Source organism: Somniosus microcephalus, unplaced genomic scaffold (assembly GCF_052327205.1).
Source record: "Somniosus microcephalus isolate GS21.2 unplaced genomic scaffold, FLI_Smic_1.0 unresolved_chr4, whole genome shotgun sequence".
In the NCBI taxonomy this organism is placed as follows: Eukaryota; Metazoa; Chordata; class Chondrichthyes; order Squaliformes; family Somniosidae; genus Somniosus; species Somniosus microcephalus.
This window is the reverse complement of record NW_028225182.1, coordinates 28,321,293-28,343,790: the sequence shown is the minus strand read 5'-3', so window position 1 is coordinate 28,343,790 and position 22,498 is coordinate 28,321,293. Positions and strand designations below refer to the sequence as shown.

General features: G+C 58.1%; 1 long non-coding RNA gene across 1 annotated transcript in view; it reads right to left on the bottom strand.

The window, feature by feature from the left end:
* LOC147090069 (uncharacterized) overlaps window positions 1–15,226 on the bottom strand; it is a 146,490-nt gene extending 131,264 nt beyond the window's left edge. The window contains exon 1 of the long non-coding RNA XR_015075320.1: window positions 15,164–15,226. This is a non-coding gene — a long non-coding RNA (uncharacterized LOC147090069). The remainder of the gene's footprint in view (window positions 1–15,163) is intronic.
* Window positions 15,227–22,498: the final 7,272 nt, after the last annotated feature.

The window sequence follows — 22,498 nt, the reverse complement described above, 5'->3', positions numbered from 1 at the left end:
CCCAGAGGCCCAGGACCAGCTGCTAGTGGGCATGCTCAGCGGCAGAGTCCCAGGACCAGCTGCTACTGGGCATGCTCTGCGGCAGAGTCGCAGGACCAGCTGCTAGTGGGCACGCTCAGGGGTAGAGTCCCAGGACCAGCTGCTAGTGCGCAAGCTCAGGGGCAGAGTCCCAGGACTAGCTGCTAGTGGGCATGCTCAGGGACAGCAGAGTCCCAGGACCAGTTGCTAGTGGGCACGCTCAGGGGCCCAGAGTCCCAGGACCAGCTGCTGGTGCGCATGCTCGGTGGCAGCAGAGTCCCAGGACCAGCTGCTTGTGCGCATGCTCAGGGGCAGCAGAGTCCCAGGACCAGCTGCTAGTGCGCAGGCTCATGGGCAGAGTCCCAGGACCAGCTGCTGGTGCGCTTGCTCAGGGGCAGCAGAGTCCAGGACCAGCTGCTAGTGCGCATGCTCAGGGGCAGAGTCCCAGGACCAGCTGCTAGTGCGCATGCTCATGGGCAGAGTCCCAGGACCAGCTGCGAGTGTGCATGCTTAGGGGCAGAGTCCCAGAACCAGCTGCTAGTGGGCATGCTCAGGGGCAGAGTCCCAGAACCAGCTGCTAGTGCGCATGCTCAGGGGCAGAGTCCCAGGACCAGCTGCTAGTGCGCATGCACAGGGGGCAGAGTCCCTGGACCAGCTGCTAGTGGGCATGCTCAGGGGCAGAGTCCCAGGACCAGCTGCTAGTGCGCATGCTCACGGGCAGAGTCCCAGGACCAGCTGCTAGTGCGCATGCTCAGGGGCAGCAGAGTCCCAGCACCAGCTGCTAGTGGGCATGCTCAGGGGCCCAGAGTCCCAGGACCAGCTGTTGGTGGGCATGCTCAACGGCAGAGTCCCAGGACCAGCTGCTAGTGGGCATGCTCAGGGGCAGAGTCCCAGGACCAGCTGCTAGTGAGCATGCTCAGGGGGCAGAGTCCCAGGACCAGCTGCTAGTGGGCATGCTCAGGGGCAGAGTCCCAGGACCAGCTGCTAGTGGGCATGCTCAGGGGACAGAGTCCCAGCACCAGCTGCTAGTGGGCATGCTCAGGGGCAGAGTCCCAGGACAAGCTGCTAGTGGGCATGCTCAGGGGCAGAGTCCCAGGACCAGATGCTAGTGGGCATGCTCAGGGGCAGAGTCCCAGGAACAGCTGCTAGTCAGCATGCTTGGGACAGAGTCCCAGGACCAGCTGCTGGTGCGCATGCTCAGGGGCCCAGAGTCCCAGCACCAGCTGCTGGTGCGCATGCTCAGGGGCAGAGTCCCAGGACCAGCTGCTTGTGGGCATGCTCAGGGGCAGAGTCCCAGGACCAGCTGCTAGTGCGCATGCTCAGGGGCAGAGTCCCAGGACCAGCTGCTAGTGGGCATGCTCAGGGGCAGAGTCCCAGGACCAGCTGCTGGTGCGCATGCTCGGTGGCAGCAGAGTCCCAGGACCAGCTGCTAGTGCGCATGCTTAGGGGCAGGGGAGTCCCAGGACCAGCTGCTAGTGCGCACGCTTAGGGGCAGAGTCCCAGAACCAGCTGCTAGTGTGCACGCTTAGGGGCAGAGTCCCAGGACCAGCTGCTGGTGGGCATGCTCAAGGGCAGAGTCCCAGGACCAGCTGCTAGTGGGCATGCTCAGGGGCAGAGTCCCAGGACCAGCTGCTAGTGCGCATGCTCAGGTGCAGAGTCCCAGGACTAGCTGCTAGTGGGCATGCTCAGGGACAGCAGAGTCCCAGGACCAGTTGCTAGTGGGCACGCTCAGGGGCCCAGAGTCCCAGGACCAGCTGCTAGTGCGCATGCTCAGGGGCAGAGTCCCAGGACCAGCTGCTAGTGGGCATGCTCAGGGGCCCAGAGTCCCAGGACCAGCTGCTAGTGGGCATGCTCAGGGGCAGAGTCCCAGGACCAGCTGCTAGTGCGCATGCTCAGGGGCCCAGAGGCCCAGGACCAGCTGCTAGTGGGCATGCTCAGCGGCAGAGTCCCAGGACCAGCTGCTACTGGGCATGCTCTGCGGCAGAGTCGCAGGACCAGCTGCTAGTGGGCACGCTCAGGGGCAGAGTCCCAGGACCAGCTGCTAGTGCGCAAGCTCAGGGGCAGAGTCCCAGGACTAGCTGCTAGTGGGCATGCTCAGGGACAGCAGAGTCCCAGGACCAGTTGCTAGTGGGCACGCTCAGGGGCCCAGAGTCCCAGGACCAGCTGCTGGTGCGCATGCTCGGTGGCAGCAGAGTCCCAGGACCAGCTGCTTGTGCGCATGCTCAGGGGCAGCAGAGTCCCAGGACCAGCTGCTAGTGCGCAGGCTCATGGGCAGAGTCCCAGGACCAGCTGCTGGTGCGCTTGCTCAGGGGCAGCAGAGTCCAGGACCAGCTGCTAGTGCGCATGCTCAGGGGCAGAGTCCCAGGACCAGCTGCTAGTGCGCATGCTCATGGGCAGAGTCCCAGGACCAGCTGCGAGTGTGCATGCTTAGGGGCAGAGTCCCAGAACCAGCTGCTAGTGGGCATGCTCAGGGGCAGAGTCCCAGAACCAGCTGCTAGTGCGCATGCTCAGGGGCAGAGTCCCAGGACCAGCTGCTAGTGCGCATGCACAGGGGGCAGAGTCCCTGGACCAGCTGCTAGTGGGCATGCTCAGGGGCAGAGTCCCAGGACCAGCTGCTAGTGCGCATGCTCACGGGCAGAGTCCCAGGACCAGCTGCTAGTGCGCATGCTCAGGGGCAGCAGAGTCCCAGCACCAGCTGCTAGTGGGCATGCTCAGGGGCCCAGAGTCCCAGGACCAGCTGTTGGTGGGCATGCTCAGCGGCAGAGTCCCAGGACCAGCTGCTAGTGGGCATGCTCAGGGGCAGAGTCCCAGGACCAGCTGCTAGTGAGCATGCTCAGGGGGCAGAGTCCCAGGACCAGCTGCTAGTGGGCATGCTCAGGGGCAGAGTCCCAGGACCAGCTGCTAGTGGGCATGCTCAGGGGCAGAGTCCCAGGACCAGCTGCTAATGGGCATGCTCAGGGGCAGAGTCCCAGGACCAGCTGCTAATGGGCATGCTCAGGGGCAGAGTCCCAGCACCAGCTGCTAATGGGCATGCTCAGGGGCCCAGACTCCCAGGACCAGCTGCTAATGGGCATGCTCAGGGGCAGAGTCCCAGGACCAGCTGCTAGTGGTCATGCTCAGGGGCAGTGTCCCAGGACCAGCTGCTAGTGGGCATGCTCAGGGGCAGAGTCCCAGGACCAGCTGCTAGTGGGCATGCTCAGGGGCAGAGTCCCAGGACCAGCTGCTAGTCGGCATGCTCAGGGGCAGAGTCCCAGGACCAGCTGCTAGTGGGCATGCTCAGGGGCAGAGTCCCAGGACAAGCTGCTAGTGGGCATGCTCAGGGGCAGAGTCCCAGGACCAGCTGCTAGTGAGCATGCTCAGGGGCAGAGTCCCAGGACCAGCTGCTAGTGAGCATGCTCAGGGGCAGAGTCCCAGGACCAGCTGCTAGTGGGCATGCTCAGGGGCAGAGTCCCAGGACCAGCTGCTGGTGGGCATGCTCAGGGGCAGAGTCCCAGGACCAGCTGCTAGTGGGCATGCTCAGGGGCAGAGTCCCAGGACCAGCTGCTAGTGGGCATGCTCAGGGGCAGAGTCCCAGGACTAGCTGCTAGTGGGCATGCTCAGGGACAGCAGAGTCCCAGGACCAGTTGCTAGTGGGCACGCTCAGGGGCCCGGAGTCCCAGGACCAGCTGCTGGTGCGCATGCTCAGGGGCAGCAGAGTCCCAGCACCAGCTGCTAGTGGGCATGCTCAGGGGCAGAGTCCCAGGACAAGCTGCTAGTGGGCATGCTCAGGGGCAGAGTCCCAGGACCAGATGCTAGTGGGCATGCTCAGGGGCAGAGTCCCAGGAACAGCTGCTAGTCAGCATGCTTGGGACAGAGTCCCAGGACCAGCTGCTGGTGCGCATGCTCAGGGGCCCAGAGTCCCAGCACCAGCTGCTGGTGCGCATGCTCGGTGGCAGCAGAGTCCCAGGACCAGCTGCTAGTGCGCACGCTTAGGGGCAGAGTCCCAGAACCAGCTGCTAGTGTGCACGCTTAGGGGCAGAGTCCCAGGACCAGCTGCTGGTGGGCATGCTCAAGGGCAGAGTCCCAGGACCAGCTGCTAGTGGGCATGCTCAGGGGCAGAGTCCCAGGACCAGCTGCTAGTGCGCACGCTCAGGGGCCCAGAGTCCCAGGACCAGCTGCTAGTGCGCATGCTCAGGGGCAGAGTCCCAGGACCAGCTGCTAGTGGGCATGCTCAGGGGCCCAGAGTCCCAGGACCAGCTGCTAGTGGGCATGCTCAGGGGCAGAGTCCCAGGACCAGCTGCTAGTGCGCATGCTCAGGGGCCCAGAGGCCCAGGACCAGCTGCTAGTGGGCATGCTCAGCGGCAGAGTCCCAGGACCAGCTGCTACTGGGCATGCTCTGCGGCAGAGTCGCAGGACCAGCTGCTAGTGGGCACGCTCAGGGGTAGAGTCCCAGGACCAGCTGCTAGTGCGCAAGCTCAGGGGCAGAGTCCCAGGACTAGCTGCTAGTGGGCATGCTCAGGGACAGCAGAGTCCCAGGACCAGTTGCTAGTGGGCACGCTCAGGGGCCCAGAGTCCCAGGACCAGCTGCTGGTGCGCATGCTCGGTGGCAGCAGAGTCCCAGGACCAGCTGCTTGTGCGCATGCTCAGGGGCAGCAGAGTCCCAGGACCAGCTGCTAGTGCGCAGGCTCATGGGCAGAGTCCCAGGACCAGCTGCTGGTGCGCTTGCTCAGGGGCAGCAGAGTCCAGGACCAGCTGCTAGTGCGCATGCTCAGGGGCAGAGTCCCAGGACCAGCTGCTAGTGCGCATGCTCATGGGCAGAGTCCCAGGACCAGCTGCGAGTGTGCATGCTTAGGGGCAGAGTCCCAGAACCAGCTGCTAGTGGGCATGCTCAGGGGCAGAGTCCCAGAACCAGCTGCTAGTGCGCATGCTCAGGGGCAGAGTCCCAGGACCAGCTGCTAGTGCGCATGCACAGGGGGCAGAGTCCCTGGACCAGCTGCTAGTGGGCATGCTCAGGGGCAGAGTCCCAGGACCAGCTGCTAGTGCGCATGCTCACGGGCAGAGTCCCAGGACCAGCTGCTAGTGCGCATGCTCAGGGGCAGCAGAGTCCCAGCACCAGCTGCTAGTGGGCATGCTCAGGGGCCCAGAGTCCCAGGACCAGCTGTTGGTGGGCATGCTCAGCGGCAGAGTCCCAGGACCAGCTGCTAGTGGGCATGCTCAGGGGCAGAGTCCCAGGACCAGCTGCTAGTGAGCATGCTCAGGGGGCAGAGTCCCAGGACCAGCTGCTAGTGGGCATGCTCAGGGGCAGAGTCCCAGGACCAGCTGCTAGTGGGCATGCTCAGGGGCAGAGTCCCAGGACCAGCTGCTAATGGGCATGCTCAGGGGCAGAGTCCCAGGACCAGCTGCTAATGGGCATGCTCAGGGGCAGAGTCCCAGCACCAGCTGCTAATGGGCATGCTCAGGGGCCCAGACTCCCAGGACCAGCTGCTAATGGGCATGCTCAGGGGCAGAGTCCCAGGACCAGCTGCTAGTGGTCATGCTCAGGGGCAGTGTCCCAGGACCAGCTGCTAGTGGGCATGCTCAGGGGCAGAGTCCCAGGACCAGCTGCTAGTGGGCATGCTCAGGGGCAGAGTCCCAGGACCAGCTGCTAGTCGGCATGCTCAGGGGCAGAGTCCCAGGACCAGCTGCTAGTGGGCATGCTCAGGGGCAGAGTCCCAGGAAAAGCTGCTAGTGGGCATGCTCAGGGGCAGAGTCCCAGGACCAGCTGCTAGTGAGCATGCTCAGGGGCAGAGTCCCAGGACCAGCTGCTAGTGGGCATGCTCAGGGGCAGAGTCCCAGGACCAGCTGCTAGTGGGCATGCTCAGGGGCAGAGTCCCAGGACCAGCTGCTAGTGGGCATGCTCAGGGGCAGAGTCCCAGGACCAGCTGCTGGTGGGCATGCTCAGGGGCAGAGTCCCAGGACCAGCTGCTAGTGGGCATGCTCAGGGGCAGAGTCCCAGGACCATCTGTTGTGCGCATGCTTAGGGGCAGAGTCCCAGGACCAGCTGCTAGTGCGCATGCTCAGGGGCAGAGTCCCAGGACTAGCTGCTAGTGGGCATGCTCAGGGACAGCAGAGTCCCAGGACCAGTTGCTAGTGGGCACGCTCAGGGGCCCGGAGTCCCAGGACCAGCTGCTGGTGCGCATGCTCAGGGGCAGCAGAGTCCCAGGACCAGCTGCTAGTGGGCATGCTCAGGGGCAGAGTCCCAGGACCAGCTGCTAGTGGGCATGCTCAGGGGCCCAGAGTCCCAGAACCAGCTGCTAGTGGGCATGCTCAGGGGCAGAGTCCCAGGACCAGCTGCTAATGCGCATGCTCAGGGGCAGAGTCCCAGGACCAGCTGCTAGTGCGCATGCTCAGGGGCAGAGTCCCAGGACCAGCTGCTAGTGGGCATGCTCAGGGGCAGAGTCCCAGGACCAGCTGCTAGTGCGCATGCTCGGTGGCAGCAGAGTCCCAGGACCAGCTGCTAGTGCGCATGCTTAGGGGCAGGGGAGTCCCAGGACCAGCTGCTAGTGCGCACGCTTAGGGGCAGAGTCCCAGAACCAGCTGCTAGTGTGCACGCTTAGGGGCAGAGTCCCAGAACCAGCTGCTAGTGGGCATGCTCAGGGGCAGAGTCCCAGAACCAGCTGCTAGTGGGCATGCTGAGGGGCAGAGTCCCAGAACCAGCTGCTAGTGGGCATGCTCAGGGGCAGGGGAGTCCCAGGACCAGCTGCGAGTGCGCATGCTCAGTGGCAGAGTCCCAGGACCAGCTGCTAGTGCGCATGCTCAGGGGCAGAGTCCCAGGACCAGCTGCTAGTGCGCATGCACAGGGGGCAGAGTCCCAGAACCAGCTGCTAGTGTGCACGCTTAGGGGCAGAGTCCCAGAACCAGCTGCTGGTGCGCATGCTCAGGGGCAGGGGAGTCCCAGGACCAGCTGCTGGTGCGCATGCTCAGGGGCAGAATCCCAGGACCAGCTGCTAGTGCGCATGCTCAGGGGCAGAGTCCCAGGACCAGCTGCTAGTGCGCATGCACAGGGGCAGAGTCCCAGCACCAGCTGCTAATGGGCATGCTCAGGGGCCCAGACTCCCAGGACCAGCTGCTAATGGGCATGCTCAGGGGCAGAGTCCCAGGACCAGCTGCTAGTGGTCATGCTCAGGGGCAGTGTCCCAGGACCAGCTGCTAGTGGGCATGCTCAGGGGCAGAGTCCCAGGACCAGCTGCTAGTGGGCATGCTCAGGGGCAGAGTCCCAGGACCAGCTGCTAGTCGGCATGCTCAGGGGCAGAGTCCCAGGACCAGCTGCTAGTGGGCATGCTCAGGGGCAGAGTCCCAGGACAAGCTGCTAGTGGGCATGCTCAGGGGCAGAGTCCCAGGACCAGCTGCTAGTGAGCATGCTCAGGGGCAGAGTCCCAGGACCAGCTGCTCGTGAGCATGCTCAGGGGCAGAGTCCCAGGACCAGCTGCTAGTGGGCATGCTCAGGGGCAGAGTCCCAGGACCAGCTGCTGGTGGGCATGCTCAGGGGCAGAGTCCCAGGACCAGCTGCTAGTGGGCATGCTCAGGGGCAGAGTCCCAGGACCACCTGCTAGTGCGCATGCTCAGGGGCAGAGTCCCAGGACCAGCTGCTAGTGGGCATGCTCAGGGGCAGAGTCCCAGGACTAGCTGCTAGTGGGCATGCTCAGGGACAGCAGAGTCCCAGGACCAGTTGCTAGTGGGCACGCTCAGGGGCCCGGAGTCCCAGGACCAGCTGCTGGTGGGCATGCTCAGGGGCAGAGTCCCAGGACCAGCTGCTAGTGCGCATGCTCAGGGGCAGAGTCCCAGGACTAGCTGCTAGTGCGCATGCTCAGGGGCAGAGTCCCAGGACTAGCTGCTAGTGGGCATGCTCAGGGACAGCAGAGTCCCAGGACCAGTTGCTAGTGGGCACGCTCAGGGGCCCGGAGTCCCAGGACCAGCTGCTGGTGGGCATGCTCAGGGGCAGAGTCCCAGGACCAGCTGCTAGTGGGCATGCTCAGGGGCCCAGAGTCCCAGAACCAGCTGCTAGTGGGCATGCTCAGGGGCAGAGTCCCAGGACCAGCTGCTAATGCGCATGCTCAGGGGCAGAGTCCCAGGACCAGCTGCTAGTGCGCATGCTCAGGGGCAGAGTCCCAGGACCAGCTGCTAGTGGGCATGCTCAGGGGCAGAGTCCCAGGACCAGCTGCTAGTGCGCATGCTTAAGGGGGCAGAGTCCCAGGACCAGCTGCTAGTGCACATGTTCAGGGGCCCAGGACCAGCTGCTAGTGGGCATGCTCAGGGGGCAGAGTCCCAGGACCAGCTGCTAGTCGACATGCTCAGGGGCAGAGTCCCAGGACCAGCTGCTGGTGGGCATGCTCAGAGGCAATGTCCCAGGACCAGCTGCTAGTGCGCATGCTCAGGGGCCCAGAGTCCCAGGACCAGCTGCTGGTGGGCATGCTCAAGGGCAGAGTCCCAGGACCAGCTGCTAGTGGGCATGCTCAGGGGCAGAGTCCCAGGACCAGCTGCTAGTGCGCATGCTCAGGTGCAGAGTCCCAGGACTAGATGCTAGTGGGCATGCTCAGGGACAGCAGAGTCCCAGGACCAGTTGCTAGTGGGCACGCTCAGGGGCCCAGAGTCCCAGGACCAGCTGCTAGTGGGCATGCTCAGGGGCCCAGAGTCCCAGGACCAGCTGCTAGTGCGCATGCTCAGGGGCCCAGAGGCCCAGGACCAGCTGCTAGTGGGCATGCTCAGCAGCAGAGTCCCAGGACCAGCTGCTAGTGGGCATGCTCAGGGGCAGAGTCCCAGGACCAGCTGCTAGTGCGCATGCTTAAGGGGGCAGTGTCCCAGGACCAGCTGCTGGTGCACATGTTCAGGGGCCCAGGACCAGCTGCTAGTGGGCATGCTCAGGGGGCAGAGTCCCAGGACCAGCTGCTAGTCGGCATGCTCAGGGGCAGAGTCCCAGGACCAGCTGCTTGTGCGCATGCTCAGGGGCAGAGTCCCAGGACCAGCTGCTAGTCGGCATGCTCAGGGGCAGAGTCCCAGGACCAGCTGCTTGTGCGCATGCTCAGGGGCAGAGTCCCAGGACCAGCTGCTGGTGGGCATGCTCAGAGGCAATGTCCCAGGACCAGCTGCTAGTGCGCATGCTCAGGGGCCCAGAGTCCCAGGACCAGCTGCTGGTGGGCATGCTCAAGGGCAGAGTCCCAGGACCAGCTGCTAGTGGGCATGCTCAGGGGCAGAGTCCCAGGACCAGCTGCTGGTGCGCATGCTCAGGTGCAGAGTCCCAGGACTAGCTGCTAGTGGGCATGCTCAGGGACAGCAGAGTCCCAGGACCAGTTGCTAGTGGGCACGCTCAGGGGCCCAGAGTCCCAGGACCAGCTGCTAGTGCGCATGCTCAGGGGCAGAGTCCCAGGACCAGCTGCTAGTGGGCATGCTCAGGGGCCCAGAGTCCCAGGACCAGCTGCTAGTGCGCATGCTCAGGGGCCCAGAGGCCCAGGACCAGCTGCTAGTGGGCATGCTCAGGGGGCAGAGTCCCAGGACCAGCTGCTAGTGGGCATGCTCAGGGGCAGAGTCCCAGGACCAGCTGCTACTGGGCATGCTCAGCGGCAGAGTCGCAGGACCAGCTGCTAGTGGGCATGCTCAGGGGCAGAGTCCCAGGACCAGCTGCTAGTGGGCATGCTCAGGGGGCAGAGTCCCAGGACCAGCTGCTAGTGGGCACGCTCAGGGGCAGAGTCCCAGGACCAGCTGCTAGTGCGCAAGCTCAGGGGCAGAGTCCCAGGACTAGCTGCTAGTGGGCATGCTCAGGGACAGCAGAGTCCCAGGACCAGTTGCTAGTGGGCACGCTCAGGGGCCCAGAGTCCCAGGACCAGCTGCTGGTGCGCATGCTCGGTGGCAGCAGAGTCCCAGGACCAGCTGCTAGTGCGCATGCTCAGGGGCAGCAGAGTCCCAGGACCAGCTGCTAGTGCGCAGGCTCATGGGCAGAGTCCCAGGACCAGCTGCTGGTGCGCTTGCTCAGGGGCAGCAGAGTCCAGGACCAGCTGCTAGTGCGCAGGCTCATGGGCAGAGTCCCAGGACCAGCTGCGAGTGTGCATGCTTAGGGGCAGAGTCCCAGAACCAGCTGCTAGTGGGCATGCTCAGGGGCAGAGTCCCAGAACCAGCTGCGAGTGCGCATGCTCAGGGGCAGAGTCCCAGGACCAGCTGCTAGTGCGCATGCACAGGGGGCAGAGTCCCTGGACCAGCTGCTAGTGGGCATGCTCACGGGCAGAGTCCCAGGACCAGCTGCTAGTGCGCATGCTCAGGGGCCCAGAGTCCCAGGACCAGCTGCTAGTGCGCATGCTCAGGGGCAGCAGAGTCCCAGCACCAGCTGCTAGTGGGCATGCTCAGGGGCCCAGAGTCCCAGGACCAGCTGCTAGTGGGCATGCTCAGCGGCAGAGTCCCAGGACCAGCTGCTGGTGGGCATGCTCAGGGGCAGAGTCCCAGGACCAGCTGCTAGTGGGCATGCTCAGGGGGCAGAGTCCCGGGACCAGCTGCTAGTGGGCATGCTCAGGGGCAGAGTCCCAGGACCAGCTGCTAGTGGGCATGCTCAGGGGCAGAGTCCCAGGACCAGCTGCTAGTGGGCATGCTCAGGGGCAGAGTCCCAGGAACAGCTGCTAGAGCGCATGCTCAGGGGACAGAGTCCCAGCACCAGCTGCTAGTGGGCATGCTCAGGGGCAGAGTCCCAGGACAAGCTGCTAGTGGGCATGCTCAGGGGCAGAGTCCCAGGACCAGATGCTAGTGGGCATGCTCAGGGGCAGAGTCCCAGGACCAGCTGCTAGTGCGCATGCTCAGGGGCAGAGTCCCAGGACCAGCTGCTAGTGCGCATGCTCAGGGGCAGAGTCCCAGGACCAGCTGCTAGTGGGCATGCTCAGGGGCAGAGTCCCAGGACCAGCTGCTGGTGCGCATGCTTAGGGGCAGAGTCCCAGGACCAGCTGCTAGTGGGCATGCTCAGGGGCAGAGTCCCAGGACCAGCTGCTGGTGCGCATGCTCGGTGGCAGCAGAGTCCCAGGACCAGCTGCTAGTGGGCATGCTCAGGGGCAGTGTCCCAGGGCCAGCTGCTGGCGCGCATGCTCAGGGGCAGAGTCCCAGAACCAGCTGCTAGTGTGCACGCTTAGGGGCAGAGTCCCAGGACCAGCTGCTAGTGCGCATGCTCAGGGGCAGAGTCCCAGGACCAGCTGCTAGTGCGCATGCACAGGGGGCAGAGTCCCAGAACCAGCTGCTAGTGTGCACGCTTAGGGGCAGAGTCCCAGAACCAGCTGCTAGTGCGCATGCTCAGGGGCAGGGGAGTCCCAGGACCAGCTGCTGGTGCGCATGCTCAGGGGCAGAGTCCCAGGACCAGCTGCTCGTGCGCATGCACAGGGGCAGCAGGGTCCCAGCACCAGCTGCTAATGGGCATGCTCAGGGGCCCAGACTCCCAGGACCAGCTGCTAATGGGCATGCTCAGGGGCAGAGTCCCAGGACCAGCTGCTAGTGGTCATGCTCAGGGGCAGTGTCCCAGGAACAGCTGCTAGTCGGCATGCTCAGGGGCAGAGTCCCAGGACCAGCTGCTAATGGGCATGCTCAGGGACAGAGTCCCAGGACCAGCTGCTAGTCGGCATGCTCAGGGGCAGAGTCCCAGGACCAGCTGCTAGTGGGCATGCTCAGGGGCAGAGTCCCAGGACCAGATGCTAGTGGGCATGCTCAGGGGCCCAGAGTCCCAGGACCAGCTGCTAGTGAGCATGCTCAGGGGCAGAGTCCCAGGACCAGCTGCTAGTGAGCATGCTCAGGGGCAGAGTCCCAGGACCAGCTGCTAGTGCGCATGCTCAGGGGCAGAGTCCCAGGACCAGCTGCTAGTGGGCATGCTCAGGGGCAGAGTCCCAGGACCAGCTGCTGGTGGGCATGCTCAGGGGCAGAGTCCCAGGACCAGCTGCTAGTGGGCATGCTCAGGGGCAGAGTCCCAGGACCAGCTGCTAGTGGGCATGCTCGGTGGCAGCAGAGTCCCAGGACCAGCTGCAAGTGCCCACGCTCAGGGGCCCGGAGTCCCAGGACCAGCTGCTAGTGCGCATGCTCGGTGGCAGCAGAGTCCCAGGACCAGCTGCTAGTGTGCATGCTCAGGGGCAGCAGAGTCCCAGGACCAGCTGCTAGTGCGCATGCTCAGGGGCAGGGGAGTCCCAGGACCAGCTGCTAGTGGGCATGCTCAGGGGCAGAGTCCCAGGACCAGCTGCTAGTGGGCATGCTCAGGGGCCCAGAGTCCCAGAACCAGCTGCTAGTGGGCATGCTCAGGGGCAGAGTCCCAGGACCAGCTGCTAATGCGCATGCTCAGGGGCAGAGTCCCAGGACCAGCTGCTTGTGCGCATGCTCAGGGGCAGAGTCCCAGGACCAGCTGCTAGCGGGCATGCTCAGGGGCAGAGTCCCAGGACCAGCTGCTAGTGCGCATGCTTAAGGGGGCAGTGTCCCAGGACCAGCTGCTAGTGAGCATGCTCAGGGGCAGAGTCCCAGGACCAGCTGCTGGTGCACATGTTCAGGGGCCCAGGACCAGCTGCTAGTGGGCATGCTCAGGGGCAGAGTCCCAGGACCAGCTGCTAGTCGGCATGCTCAGGGGCAGAGTCCCAGGACCAGCTGCTAGTGCGCATGCTCAGGGGCAGAGTCCCAGGACTAGCTGCTAGTGGGCATGCTCAGGGACAGCAGAGTCCCAGGACCAGTTGCTAGTGGGCACGCTCAGGGGCCCGGAGTCCCAGGACCAGCTGCTAGTGCGCATGCTCAGCAGCAGCAGAGTCCCAGGACCAGCTGCTAGTGCGCATGCTCAGGGGCCCAGAGTCCCAGAACCAGCTGCTAGTGGGCATGCTCAGGGGCAGAGTCCCAGGACCAACTGCTAGTGCGCATGCACAGGGGGCAGAGTCCCAGGACCAGCTGCTTGTACGCATGCTCAGGGGCAGAGTCCCAGGACCAGCTGCTGGTGGGCATGCTCAGGGACAGAATCCCAGGACCAGCTGCTATTGGGCATGCTCAGGGGCCCAGAGTCCCAGGACCAGCTGCTAGTGCGCAAGCTCAGGGGCCCAGAGTCCCAGGACCAGCTGCTAGTGCGCAAGCTCAGGGGCCCAGAGTCCCAGGACCAGCTGCTGGTGCACATGTTCAGGGGCCCAGGACCAGCTGCTAGTGGGCATGCTCAGGGGGCAGAGTCCCAGGACCAGCTGCTAGTCGGCATGCTCAGGGGCAGAGTCCCAGGACCAGCTGCTAGTGCGCATGCTCAGGGGCAGAGTCCCAGGACCAGCTGCTAGTGGGCATGCTCAGGGGCAGAGTCCCAGGAGCAGCTGCTAGTGCGCATGCTCAGGGGCAGAGTCCCAGGACCACCTGCTATTGGGCATGCTCACGGGCAGAGTCCCAGGACCAGCTGCTAGCGCGCATGCTCAGGGGCCCAGAGTCCCAGGACCAGCTGTTAGTGGGCATGCTCAGGGGCAGAGTCCCAGGACCAGCTGCTAGTGGGCATGCTCAGGGGGCTTAGAGTCCCAGGACCAGCTGCTAGTGGGCATGCTCAGGGGGCAGAGTCCCAGAACCAGCTGCTAGTGCGCATGCTCAGGGGCCCAGAGTCCCAGGACCAGCTGCTGGTGGGCATGCTCAGGGGCAGAGTCCCAGGACCGTCTGTTGTGCGCATGCTTCGGGGCAGAGTCCCAGGAAAAGCTGCTAGTGCGCATGCTCAGGTGCAGAGTCCCATGACTAGCTGCTAGTGCACATGCTCAGGGACAGCAGAGTCCCAGGACCAGCTGCTGGTGCGCATGCTCAGGAGCAGCAGAGTCCCAGGACCAGCTGCTAGTGCGCATGCTCAGAGGCACAGTCCCAGGATCAGCTGCTAGTGGGCATGCTCAGGGGCCCAGAGCCCCAGAACCAGCTGCGAGTGGGCATGCTCAGTGGCAGAGTCCCAGGACCAGCTGCTAGTGCGCATGCTCAGGGGCAGAGTCCCAGGACCAGCTGCTGGTGGGCATGCTCAGGGGCCCAGAGCCCCAGGACCAGCTGCTTGTGCGCATGCTCAGGGGCAGAGTCCCAGGACCAGCTGCTGGTGCGCATGCTCAGGAGCAGAGTCCCAGGACCAGCTGCGAGTGGGCATGCTCAGTGGCAGAGTCCCAGGACCAGCTGCTTGTGCGCATGCTCAGGGGCAGAGTCCCAGGACCAGCTGCTGGTGCGCATGCTCAGGAGCAGAGTCCCAGGACCAGCTGCTAGTGCGCATGCTCAGGGGCAGAGTCCCAGGACCAGCTGCTGGTGGGCATGCTCAGGGGCCCAGTGTCCCAGGACCAGCTGCTTGTGCGCATGCTCAGGGGCAGAGTCCCAGGACCAGCTGCTTGTGGGCATGCTCAGCGGCAGCAGAGTCCCAGGACCAGCTGCTAGTGGGCATGCTGAGGGGCAGAGTCCCAGGACTAGCTGCTAGTGCGCATGCTCAGGGGCAGAGTCCCAGGACCAGCTGCTAGTGGGCATGCTCAGGGGCCCAGAGTCCAAGGACCAGCTGCTAGTGGGCATGCTCAAGGGCAGAGTCCCAGGACCAGCTGCTTGTGGGCATGCTCAGGGGCAGAGTCCCAGGACCAGCTGCTAGTGGGCATGCTCAGGGGCAGAGTCCCAAGACCAGCTGCTAGTGTGCATGCTCATGGGCAGAGTCCCAGGACCAGCTGCTAGTGGGCATGCTCAGGGGGCAGAGTCCCAGAACCAGCTGCTAGTGCGCATGCTCAGGGGCCCAGAGTCCCAGGACCAGCTGCTGGTGGGCATGCTCAAGGGCAGAGTCCCAGGACCAGCTGCTAGTGGGCATGCTCAGGGGTAGAGTCCCAGGACCATCTGTTGTGCGCATGCTCAGGGGCAGAGTCCCAGGACCAGCTGCTAGTGCGCATGCTCAGGGGCAGAGTCCCAGGACCAGCTGCTGGTGCGCATGCTCAGGGGCAGAGTCCCAGGACCAGCTGCCAGTGCGCATGCTCAGGGGCCGAGTCTCAGGCCCAGCTGCTAGTGCGCATGCTCAGGGGCAGAGTACCAGTAACAGCTGCTAGTGCGCATGCTCGGGGGCGAAACTCTGGGTTACGGTCGTTAATAGTTTAAAAGTCGGAATTACCGGCGGAAAGCGAGTTTTCTCAGATGGATGGACAAGCAGAGAGAGACGGGGAAATAAATGACGGTAAACACAAACCTGGGAGATTTAGGGTCCCGGGAAGCGAAATGACCGGATTCAGCCTCGCGGAGCGGGTCAGACTTCCTCAGAGACGCGTGACTGGGGCCTCAGTGACGTCATCGCAGCAGGGGCACGTGACCCCGGCCCACGGCCTGATTGACGGAAGCTTTCGTCCAATCGGGAGTGAGCGGGGTGGGGCTGGAGGAGCGAGCGGGCGGTGGGTCCTCCAACCAATCAGGGAGCCCGAGGGGCGGGACTAGCGGCACCCAGTGGGCGGGGCTGGAGGAGCGAGCCTGCGGCGGGTCCTCCAACCAATCGGGGAGCCCGAGGGGCGGGACTAGCGCCGGCTGATTGTCTGATCCGCAGGGCAGCGAGTTTCTCCAGTCCCTTGTTCAGGGCCCGGGGCGGCTGTGGGCCTTTATTCCCCGCATTGGACACAAGGCTCTTTGGCTCACAACACACTGGCTCAGGTTTTAATAGAGACTTTTTAAATTCATCAATAAAAGCAGATAAACCCCATGCTTCTGTAGAATAAACTTTTTAATATTTCAGAGTAAAAGGACAAGTTTTTTTCCCTCTGGGGAATTTGTTATTAGTTTCAGGAAACAACAACAACCACTTGTATTTATAAAGCACCTTTAATGTAATGAAACATCCCAAGGATCTTCACAGGAGTGTTAGAAAACAAAATTTGACACCAAGCCACGTAAGATATTCAGGCAGATGACCAAAAGCTTGGTCAAAGAGGAGCATCTTAAAGGAGAGAGAGGTAGAGAGATGGAGAGGTTTAGTGAAGGAATTCCAGAGCTCAGGGCCCAGGTAACTGAAGGCACGGCCACCAATGGTGGAGCGATTAAAATCGGGGATGCTCAAGAGGCCAGAATTAGAGAAGCGCTAATATCGCGGAAGATTGTAGGGGCTGAAAGAAATTACAGGGGTAGGGAGGGGGCGAGGCCACAGAGGGATTTGAAAACAAGGATGAGAATTTTAAGGATGAGACACTTGAGGAAAAGTAGGGGAGGGTGAAGCCCTGATGGGACAGGGTCGCTAATTCTGTTCTGCGACAGTTACTGGGACAGACTGGATCTCCCCCTCTCCTCCACACAGGCATTTGTGGTAGTTAAAGGGACAGTGATTCTCCTTCTTCTGCGAGATTGTAATTAAAGGGTCACTACTCTGAGATGGCTACGAACTTTTAGTGCCGCCAGCCTTTCTAAAATATCTTCCTGTCTTTGAGGATCTGTGTGAACTCGCTGGTGAGTCAGCAGGTTGGATGAACTCTGAAACCTCTTTGCACAGTCAGAACATTTAAAGGGTCTCTCATCGGTTCTGGGGCAGGAGGGATCTGGTTAACAGTGATCACAATATCAATAGGTTTAAAGTAGTTATGGAAAGGGACAAAGAAAAATCAACGGTGAAAATACCCAGCTGGAAGAGAGCCAATTTCAGTGATGTGAGAAGGGATCGAGCACAGGTGGACTGGAAACAAAGATTGTCCAGGAAAACAGTGAATGACCAATGGCAGGCCTTCAAGGCTGAGAAAGTTCGGGTACAAACCAAGCATATTCCCATAAGGAGGAAAGATGGGGCATCCAAAGCTAGAGCTCCCGATGACAAAGGATATCGAGGTTAGAATAAAACAGAAGAAGGAAGTTTACGACAAATGTCAGGTACAGAATACAGTCAAAAACCAGGAGAATACGGAGAGTGGGGGGGAAAATGAAACAGGATATAAGAAGGGCAAAGAGAGAATATGAGAAAAGATTAGCAGGTAACATAAAAGAGAACCCAAAAATCTTCTATAAACATATGAAAAGTAAAAGGATAGTTAAAGGAATGGTGGGGCCGATTAGGGACCAAATAGGAGCTCATCATACAGAGGCAGAGGGCGTGGCTGAGGTACTGAATGAGTACTTAGCATCTGTCTTCACAAAAGAAGAGGGTGAAGTTAATGTCGCAGTAGAGGAGGAGGGAGTAGAGAAATTGGATACAAATGGATAGAAAGGAGGTGCTAAATAGGTTGTCATCACTCAAAGTTAACATGTCACCCGGTCCAGATGCGATGCATCCTAGATTGCTGCGGGAAGCTAGGGTGGAGATAGCAGAAGCTCCGACCACAATCTTTCAATCTCCCTCAGATATATGGGAGTGGTGACAGAGGACTGGAGGATTGCAAATGTTACACCCTGTTTAAAAAAAGGGAAGAGGGATAAACCTGGTAACTACAGGCCAATCAGTCTAATGTCAGTGTGGGCGAATGACTAGAGACCATTGTCAAGGACAAAATTAATTCTCACTTGGGGAAGCATGGGTTAATAAGGGGCAGCCAGTATGGATTTGTTAAAGGTACAGCGTGTCTGATTAACCTGATTGAGTTCTCTGATGAAGTAACAGAGGGTTGATGAAGGTAGTGCAGCAGATGTTGTATATATGGACTTTCAAAAGGCATTTGATAAAATACCACATAAGAGACTTACTCTGACAATAGAAGCAGAGGGAATTAAAGGGCTGATGGTAATTTGGGTATATAATTGGCTAAGGGAGAGGAGGCAGTGAGCAGTGCTGAGGGATGTTTTTCTGACTGGAGGGAAGTATGCAGTGGGCTCCCCCAGGGGTCAGGATTAGGACCATTGCTTTTCTTGTTATATATAAGTGACATGGACTTGGGTATAGGTGAACAATTTCAAAGTTTACGGATGATACTATTTACTATGTTGCCAAGTTTTGTGAGTGTAGCAGTAGCAGACTTCAGAAGGACAGAGACAGACTGTGAAATGAGCAGACACAAGGCAGATGAAATTAAATGAGGATAAGTGTAAAGTGATGCACTTTGGGAGAAACAACAGGGAGAGGCCGTATAAACTAAATAGGACGAGTTTGAGTGGGTGCAAGAGCAGAGGGACCTGGGGGTCCATATTGACAAGTCTTTGAAAGTGCCACGGCAAGTTGGTGAGGCGGTTCAGAAAGCGTATGGGATACTTGGCTTTGTAAATAGGGCCATTGAATACAAAAACAAGGAAGTTACACTAAACCTTTACAAATCACTAGTTAGGAACATAGGACAGGAGGAGGCCATTCAGCCCCTCGAGCCTGTTCCGCCATTCAATGAGATCATGGCTGATCTGTGACCTAATCCATACACCCGCCTTTGGCCCATATCCCTCAATACCTTTGGTTAACAAAAACCTATCAATCTCAGATTTAAAATTAACAATTGATCGAGCATCAATTGCCTTTTGCGGAAGAGAGTTCCAAACCTCTACCACCCTTTGTGTGTAGAAGTGTTTCCTAATTTCACTCCTGAAAGGTCTGGCTCTAATTTTTAGACTATGCCCCCAGTCCTAGAATCCCCAACCAGCGGAAATAGCTTCTCTCTATCTACCCTATCTGTTCCCCTTAATATCCTGAAAACTTCGATCACATCTAAAACCTTCTAAATTCTAGGGAATAGAGCCCTAATTTATGTAATCTCTCCCCGTAACTTAACCCTTAAAGTCTGGGTGTCATTCTGGTAAACCTGCGCTGCACTCCCTCCAAGGCCAATATATCCTTCCTAAGATGTGGTACCCAGAACTGCTCACAGTGCTCCAGGTGTGGTCTAACCAGGGTTTTGTACAGCTGCAGGGTTTTGGCCTCAGCTGGAGTCTTGTGTACAGTTCTGGGCACCACACTTTAGGAAGGGTGTCAAGGCCTTGGAGAGGGTGCAGAGGAGGTTGACCAGGATGGTACCAGGGATGAGGGACTTCAGTTATGTGGAGAAATTGGAGAAGCTGGGATTGTTCCCCTTAGAGAAGAAAAGGTTAAGAGGAGACCTAATAGAGGTGTTCAAAATGATGAGGGTGAAGTGGATTTTTAGTGAAGGGTAACATAGGTGCCCTTCAGGACTTAAGGGGTTAACAGTGCAGCTTGCACACAGGATGACAGCAGAGACAGAAGCACCAGCCATGGACTGGGGAAGTAAAACCACATGGGGAACAACATAAGAGCTCGTAAAGATCATGTGACAATCAACAATTGTGCATGCGGGCTTTAAGCCAATTAGAACAATGTCATGAGCTGTGCACGAGGTATCCACAGCTTTTGTACACTTAAATAATAGAAATTGAAGTCAATCGAGGAGACAGCCAGGAACGAGCTAAAGGAGCTCTAGCTGTACTCCCTGATCAGCCTTTAGTTACCTCCGCGGACTGTTTGTATTGTACTGTTGAATAGTTTTGTGTTTTAAATAAACTGCTTGGCTCTTTACCATTTACAGACTAGTGTGCGGACTTAATTATTTAATTTCGTCACAACATTTGGCGTAGTCGGCAGGATATGTCGGCATGTAGACGGACAACGGCCACGAGGACACACGGGGGTGAGTAGATTTGAGACACCACCCGGAAAAATTAGGTGATCCAGGTGGTCACCCATCTGTTTGCGGAATGAGTATCCGAATCGTGACGAGTCTATAAAGCGGTAAAACGACGGACGCGTTTGGATGTGTAGAGAGTATAATCTTGATATATTACGCGTAAACATTAGACAAAGTATTGGAAGAGACATTGTCATTGTGATAAAAGCCAGTCAGACTGAAAGGTAAATGCACGAGTGTTGACATAGAGTCCTTTACTATGTGTATTGTGCAAATACATTTTGGGATAGGATTTAAGTCGCGTGGAGAGGCCGAATGGACATAAACTCAAGTAGAAGTTGTATGTGAAGCCGGGGAAGGTCAGACCACAAAATGGCATCGGGGAAAGAATTAGACTCGGGTGTGGAAGGAACCCTTACTAGATTCTATGCAGAGGACCAAAGATGTGCGGGTTAGGTTGATTGGCTATGATAAATTGACCTTAGTGTTAGGGGGATTAAATACGTGGGGTTACAGGGATAGGGTGGGATATGTGTTGGTGTAGGGGTTACGGGGATTGGGTGGGATATGTGTCGGTGAAGGCTCGATGGGCCGAAATGGCCTCTATCTGCACTGTGGGGTTTCTGTGACTTCTGTGACCGGAAGGGCTTAATCGACAAAATGTTAAGAGACAGAAGGGATCCAAGTCAGGACCCCGTCATTCAAAAGACTTGGTGGCAAAAAGAGAAAACTAAACGTACCCAAAAGGCCGGTGTAATAATAGTACGACAGCTTTTACAATATACCCCCTTAAACAAACCAAAAATAGAGGAATTAAAAGCAGCCAGAGCAGAAATAAAAAACAACTGAGAGAAATTCAGGTGAGTCAGAGTGAAAGGGGACTCTTTCGTCCCCGATCATGTGCACCTACCGCTCCACCACCTCCTCCGTATAATAAAACAGAGGAAGATGATGATGCTGATAGTGAGGAGGGAGAAGGCCTCGCCGTTGCACCTTTGACGGTGACACAAGGAGCACAGGCAGCAAATCAATGGGCAGTTTTGATCACCGGGGTTGGGGGATCTGCCACAAGAACGCATTTAAGGGAAGTAATATTATTGGAGGTGGCAGGGATTCTAACACCTGCACAATTTTATGTTTGTCCCAATAAGGAGGGTACAATATTAGGAATCGACATTCTCGAACAATTGGGAGCGTTAATCGATCCACAGGGCTTGGTGGAGGGGACAAACCAAAGATAAAGAGGGAAAAGGGGGAATAGTAATCTTAGCTTGTTACCAGAAACAATGTAAGGAGTTGAAACAGAAGGGAGAGATAAAGAAGGAAAAAGATCGAATTTGCAGGCGAACCAATTTGAAAACTCAGCAAAGGAGGGGGAAAAAAAGGGATTTGGAAAGCCCGGAAAAGCTGCTGAGTCACCGATTTAAAAAGAAAAAAAGAGAAACTTAAAGCTTTACCAACATGGAAGTTATCATCTGTGCCCAGACAAATAAAACACAAGATTTGCTGAGTGAAAGGAACCTTAAAAATATGCTGGAATTTCAGTTTGTATGAGAATGTGTGTTAAAGTGTGAAACTTTTCCTGACTATGAATGTTTAAGAATTACAGTATTTCTTTTGTCTGAAAGTCTGTCTTTAAAAGAAAGATTCTGTCATGTTTGTTTTAGCTCCACTCACTTCTCTGTGTTAAAAAAGCATTTAACCCTTTTGTCGTCTTGGATTTTGGAAGTTTTAAGAATGTGCGAATAAGATTGTGCCCCCAGAATTGATTAAAAAAACTTTGAACTAATTTAAGTTAAGCTGGTGTGTAAAAACTGAGAAGACCAACAGAAATACTGCATACAGTTTTGGTGTCCATGCTTAAGAAAAGACATACTTGCTCTCGAGGCAGTACAAAGAAGGTTCACTCGGTTAATCCCGGGGTTGAGGGGATGGACATAAGAGGAGAGGTTGAGTAGATTGGGACTCTTCTCATTGGAGTTCAGAAGAATGAGAGGCGATCGTATTCAAACATATAAGATTGCGAAGGGGCTTGATCGGGTGGATGCGGTGAGGATGTTCCCAATGATGGGTGAAACTAGAACTAGGCGGCATAATCTTAGAATAAGGGGCTGCTCTTTCAAAACTGAGATGAGGAGAAACTTCTTCACTCAGAGGGTGGTAGGTCTGTGGAATTTGCTGCCCCAGAAAGTTGTGGAAGCTACATCATTAAATAAATTTAAAACAGAAATAGACAGTTCCCTAGAAGTAAAGGGAATTAGGGGTTACGGGGAGCGGGCAGGAAATCGGACATGAGTCTAGGTTCGGAACGGTCATGGCCCTGTGGGTGGCGGAGCGGGCCCAGGGGCCGTGTAGCCTGGTCCTGCTCCTACTTCTTGTGTTCTAATTCTGTGTTAGATTTCAGGAGATGGTTCTATTCACAGGGATTAGTGGAGACCTCGGGAACAGGCTGCCAGCTAGGAGTCCTTCAAGAGTGAATTGAGCCTGTTCCTGGCTGGGGTGGAGATCACCTTTTACAGAAGGTAAGTACTGCAGGAAATACAGGGACAGAGTGATCTCCTGGACGAGTTTCGATCGCCTAGATGGGTCGGAGAGGAATTTCCCAGATTTTTTCTCCCAAATTGGCCATTGGGTTTTTAATCTGGTTTTTCGCCTCTCCCGGGAGATCACATGGGTTCGGGTGGGATGGAGAGTGGAAGTAGATTTGAGGTTAGGATCAGATCAGCCATGATCTTATTGAATGGCGGAGCAGGCTCGAGGGGCTGATTGGCCTACTCCTGCTCCTATTTCTTATGTTCTTAAAGTTTGTTTAACAAAAGATTAAGTTTCAGTCTAAGGTTTAACCTTGGAGTCGCGGTTGCTATGGTGAAATCTTCCAAAGCAGTTTGATTTGATTTGTTTAAATGTGAAAAACTAATTTTTCTCCAGTTATATTCAATGTTTTTACAGTATTTTGGAAAGATATCTGAAGAAAGGACAATAAGAAATATGACGTAATT